Below are 5,913 nucleotides of genomic sequence, written 5' to 3'. Positions count from 1 at the left end.
GAATATGAAATCTTATACTTCTCTGTCCCTACAGTTTATTACTCGGATAAGAATTTTTCATGGTTCAATCTTTGATGGTTGTGCAATCCGACCTTTACTATTTTAGACATAAAAGTATTCACCTAGCCTTGATTTTATTGTGCCCAGGAGGAATATGAAAAACAAAAGCCTTTAATTATAATGTTAATATAACACATAAATACACACCATACTGATAGCATAATACAATTTATATATATAGTACCCCATATTTTCCCCTCAACAAACACGATAATAAGGGAATTAGTTCTACTCTATCGATTAATGGTATACTTTACATATATTTTGTGGGAATAACTATTTCACATTAAATTTAGCAATAATTACTTCTCGTTTATAGTCCTAGCCATCCAATGGAAATGTCACTATCAGTTTGTAATTGCATGAATCTCCATAGTTAAATCGGGTGGTTCTTAACGTTGATTTAGAAACAACTATTTCCGAGCCACCTAATAAATAACAATTTTGGTATGGTGTTTCTATATGTGCTAGTCTTCACTTAGGTAGGCCCTAAACAACTTTATGGTCACGTTAAACATTCAACAAACCATTGGAATTTACTAGGGAAGTTACAAAGTTTATTTGTGTTTGACTTTGGTGCAGTTAACCCGTTGAATGAAAATACGATGACAGAAGTCCTATTATGCACTGTATGTATCTTGATATCGCCAGAACTATCATGATCGAAGATTCTAGATTGAATGTATGTATAGCTAAGGGTAACTCAACACAATGTTCTAGATTGTACGTGTGTGTCACTTAGATGAAGTGTAGCCATTGATCATATAAAACTCAAACGTGGAAAAAAACAATGACATGTCAACTCAATTTTGTTTCATTTTTGCACACACGCAAAGTTTGTATCGTATATATACCTAGGTGGGGACTCTATGGTGCCCTATTTCTTAGCTCTTCACCTTCTTCTCCCCCATCACTGGAAATGTCTATGACGACACCACCAAAGGGGGTTCAGGGGGAAGGCATTCTCGTGTTCGTGTTGGACTTGAGAGTTTTTTTTTGAGTTTCACCTCAAAGGAAGGCTCCCCACCTGAATAATTTTCTTATCATATGAGTGGTGGTGGTTTTACATTAATGGTTAATGTGAGGAGAGGAGATCATGCCACAAACCCGCATGATCATTTAACTCGATTAACCGGAACCTATGAGACCATAGGGTTAGGTTGGTTATGATATTGGAAATAGTTTCTTAGCCGATTAAATGGAGATGCCTAAATACTCTAGAGTTCTGATCGTCCAAGAACTTCCACAACACGATGAGAAATATGATGGTCCTAAGTGCTAGTGGCGGCCCTTGAGGAGCCATAGATGAACATACAACATAGATATGTTATTTGCGAGTAGAGTGTTCACCGGAGTCTTCAACTCACAAAATTTGGTTTTTGCTACAATATTAAATTGAATATGTACTAATGGGTTTAGCAAAAAAACTTATGCTAGTGAGAAAAGTGAAGCGGTATATTTAAGTAGGAACGTTTGACAATAGAGAGCATTGTAGGAAGTTATTGAAAGGGGGATAATCTTTGGAGCAAAGATTTAGGGCCGATTGGGCCTATGAAGCCAGAGCTGACCCTAAATCTTTGTTCTAGAGGCTCCTTTGGTCTCAGCGCAACCAGGATCAGTGGGGACAAGTACTACTTCAAACACCACAACACCTTTTTAGCCTCCGAGGTCCACTTGAAATGGTCCAATACCTTGAAGAGCTTGAACAAAGGGAGGCTCCGCTCCTCGAGCTTTGACATGAATCTCCTGAGGCTACCATGCTGCCCGATAGGCATTGTACGTCCTTGAGACGCACTCACGAGTGCATCTTGTTGATGGTGGTGACCTTCTTAGGGTTAGCCTTGATTCCCTTGCTTGACATGAGGAAACAAAGAGCTTCCCTTGCTTGACATAGCTACCTTCAAGTAGCGAGCAGCCCACATCAACCACCACCGCTTCGTTTTTTACCCACATCCTATCAATTAGAATGATGAAACGCTCTTTCATAAGAAATTGTGTGCAAACGACTTCCGAAAGGGATGAAACTTAGCATTGTGTCCTTATCTCACCCATGTCGGGTTTGGGAAAATTTTGAGAGTGTTACGTCAAAAACTTGTTTCACCTGTTGTACAACTAAACACTCTCCCCGAAGTGTCAGGGTTTCAAACTGAAACCGCCTCATGCCACACGCAACTCCTTTCTAAAATCTTTTAAACTTCAAACTTTTTCCACGACTAAAACACAGCATCCAAAGACACACACTCAAATTTGGCCAATTTTCGAGTTGGTCTACTATTTACGAGGCATTAGCTGATTTACCGGCCACTAAAAATGACTAAACACTCCTTCGTAAGAAATTGCATGCAAACAAGTTCCAAAAGGGATGAAACTTTCATGGTGTCTTCATCTCACCCATGTAGAGTGTGGTAAATATTTGAGAGAGTTATGGATTGATGCACCTGGTGTACAGACTGAACGGTCTCCCATGAAGTGTCAGGGTTTCAAACGAAAACCACCACCTACCACATGAAACTCCTTTTCTTAAAATATTTTGAACTAAAAACTTTTGTATGACTAAAACACACCATCCAAAGCCACATGCTAAGCTTTGGCCACTTTTTGAGTTGGTCTACTATTTTCGAGGCATTAGCTGATTTACCAGACACTAAAAATGACAAAACGCTCTTTTGTAAGAAATTGCATGCAAACGAGTTCCGAAATGGATGAAACTTTGAATGACATATTCATCACACCCATGTAGGGTGTGGTAAAAAAAATTAGATAGCTTTACGGCAAAAGAAACTTGATGCACCTGATGAACAAACCAAATACTCTCCCCGAAGTGTCAGGGTTTCAAACTGAAACCGCCGCCTGCCACACACAACTCATTTTCTTAAAAAATCAATTTCAAACTTTTTCTATAGCTAAAATGCACCACCAAAGCCACATGCTCAAAAAACATCCAAACAAGGTCTGAAAGGGATTTTCAGACGTAAAATATTTGTAGCGAGTGGCCTAGAAAGCCCGCCACTAGAAACTCTTGGAAACTTAAAAAAATATGGGCGTCGGTCGCCCAAATATAGCTATGGCGGGCACATTTTTCTGCCCGCCACTGCTTGGCCACACATTAGTGGTGGAAAGTCCAGTCAAACCCACCACTGGTGTTTTTTTCCGTGAAGAAATATTGAAGAGTTTACGAGTGGCAAGTGGTAATTTAGGCCCACCACTAGTGTGGGTTCACCTATGGCGGACGAGTAATTTTAGCCGCCACTAGATTTTTTTCAAAATAGTAGTAGCGGGTACCTGGGCGTGCCCGCCACTAATTTGAGAACACCTATAAGCCTTTTCTCAACAATGTACCTTGCGTCCATGCATGTGTGTTCTTGCTGAGTTATGTGAATGGGTTACAAGATTGATCTCCTTTCTCTTTGGCTCTGGTTTCTCCCTTATATATCACGGGGGCACCCACAGTGTCCTCTTCTCGGCACCTGTGGCGTGCTCGGAACCAGCTGGGGACCTGCTCGGATCTTATCAGTTTGAGGCCAACACTATTGGTAGCGGTTTGTGGCACCATCTGGCACTAGTGGAAAAAGGGCCTAATGTGAAGCATATTAGTCCCGGTTTGTAACTGAACCGGCACTAATGTGACCATTAGTGCCGGTTCCAACGGCTAGGCGGGCGGCGCCTATTAGTACCGGTTCGTGGGGAATCTTTAGTATCGGTTCGTGCCACGAACCGGTACTAATGAGGCCAGTGCGGCTGTGGTCAGGCTGGGGCCCCCACGAAGACCTTTAGTACAGGTTCATGGCATAAACCGGTACTAGAATTTCTTAGTAAACTGATTTTTAGTCCCACCTCGCCAAGGGAGAGGCAGTATGAGCGGTTTATAAGCCGTGAGTGCAGAGACAATGACGAAGAGGCGCAATGCTCACCTGCACATTGATTAGCTTCAAGCCTTCCGGAATAGCATAGATTGCACTGAGCTATGTGCAGTGCAGTCTACACTATTCCGAAAGGCTTGAAGCAAATTAACCAGCATTGCACCTCTTTTTTATTTTTAATAACTTATTTGAACTCCGGACTTCTTGTGTGTTCAGTATGCAGCATTCAAAGCAACGTCATCAATTTCCAACATGTTCTAACATCATTTGCTGTTTTTCAGTCATTTACCTAATTGTTTAGAGAGCTAAATGACCGTGAAATTGAAAATCACTACAAAATGAACGGTGAAAATGTTGAAACTTGGCATGGTATCATCATTTCACCCACATAGCATGTGCAAAAGAAAAGAGAGGGTCACGGCAAAAACTAGACGAACTTCGTGTACAAACTGGACAATCTCTTGCGGAGTATCAGGATTTCGAACGAGAACTCATCTGTTACATGGGCACTTCAATGTTTTTTAAACTTATTTGAACTCCTGACTTCTTTTGCGTTCAGTATGCAGCATTCAAAGCGACGTCATCAATTTCCAACATGTTCTGACTACATTTGCTGTTTTTCAGTCATTTACCTAATTGTTTAGAGAGCTAAATGACCGTGAAATTGAAAATCACTACAAAATGAACTGTGAAAATGTTAAAACTTGGCATGGTATCATCATTTCACCCGCATAGGATGTGCGAAAGAGTAGAGAGGGTCACGGCAAAAACTGGACGCACTTCGTGTACAAACTGGACAATCTCTTTCGGAGTATCAGGGTTTCGGACGAGAACTCATCTGTTACATGGGCACTTCCATGTTTTTTAAAATTATTTGAACTCCGGACTTCTTGTGTGTTCAGTATGCAGCATTCAAAGCGACGTCATCAATTTCCAACATGTTCTGACATCATTTGCTGTTTTTTAGTCATTTACCTAATTGTTTAGAGAGCTAAATGACCATGAAATTGAAAATCACTACAAAATAAACTGTGAAAATGTTGAAACTTGGCATGGTATCATCATTTCACACGCATAGCATGTGCGAAAGAGTAGATAGGGTCACGGCAAAAACTAGACGCACTTCGTGTACAAACTAGACAATCTCTTTCGGAGTATCAGGGTTTCAGACGAGAACTCATCTGTTACATGGGCACTTCAATGTTTTTTAAACTTATTTGACCTCCGGACTTATTTTGCATTCAGTATGAAGCATTCAAAGCAACGTCATCAATTTGCAACATGTTCTGCCTACATTTGTTGTTTTTCAGTCATTTACCTAATTGTTTAGAGAGCTAAATGACCGTGAAATTGAAAATCACTACAAAATGAACTGTGAAAATGTTGAAACTTGGCATGGTATCATCATTTCACCCGCATAGAATGTGCGAAAGAGTAGAGAGGGTCACGGCCAAAATTGGACGCACTTCGTGTACAAACTGGACAATCCCTTTCGGAGTATCAGGGTTTCGAACGAGAACTCATCTGTTACATGGGCACTTCAATGTTTTTTAAACTTACTTGAACTCCGGACTTCTTTTGCGTTCAGTATGCAGCATTCAAAGTGACGTCATCAATTTCCAACATGTTCTGACTACATTTGCTGTTTTCAGTCATTTACCTAATTATTTAGAGAGCTAAATGACCGTGAAATTGAAAATCACTACAAAATGAACTGTGAAAATGTTGAAACTTGGCATGGTATCATCATTTCACCCGCATAGCATGTGTGAAAGAGTAGAGAGGGTCACGGCATAAACTGGACGCACTTCGTGTACAAACTGGACAATCTCTTTCGGAGTATCAGGGTTTCGGACGAGAACTCATCTGTTACATGGGCACTTTAATGTTTTTTAAACTTATTTGAACTCCGGACTTCTTGTGTGTTCTGTATGCATCATTCAAAGCGACGTCATCAATTGCCAACATGTTCTGACATCATTTGTTGTTTTTC

This window comes from Triticum dicoccoides, chromosome 5A (genome assembly GCF_002162155.2).
Source record: "Triticum dicoccoides isolate Atlit2015 ecotype Zavitan chromosome 5A, WEW_v2.0, whole genome shotgun sequence".
NCBI lineage: Eukaryota > Viridiplantae > Streptophyta > Magnoliopsida > Poales > Poaceae > Triticum > Triticum dicoccoides.
Note: the sequence above shows the minus strand (reverse complement) of the source record.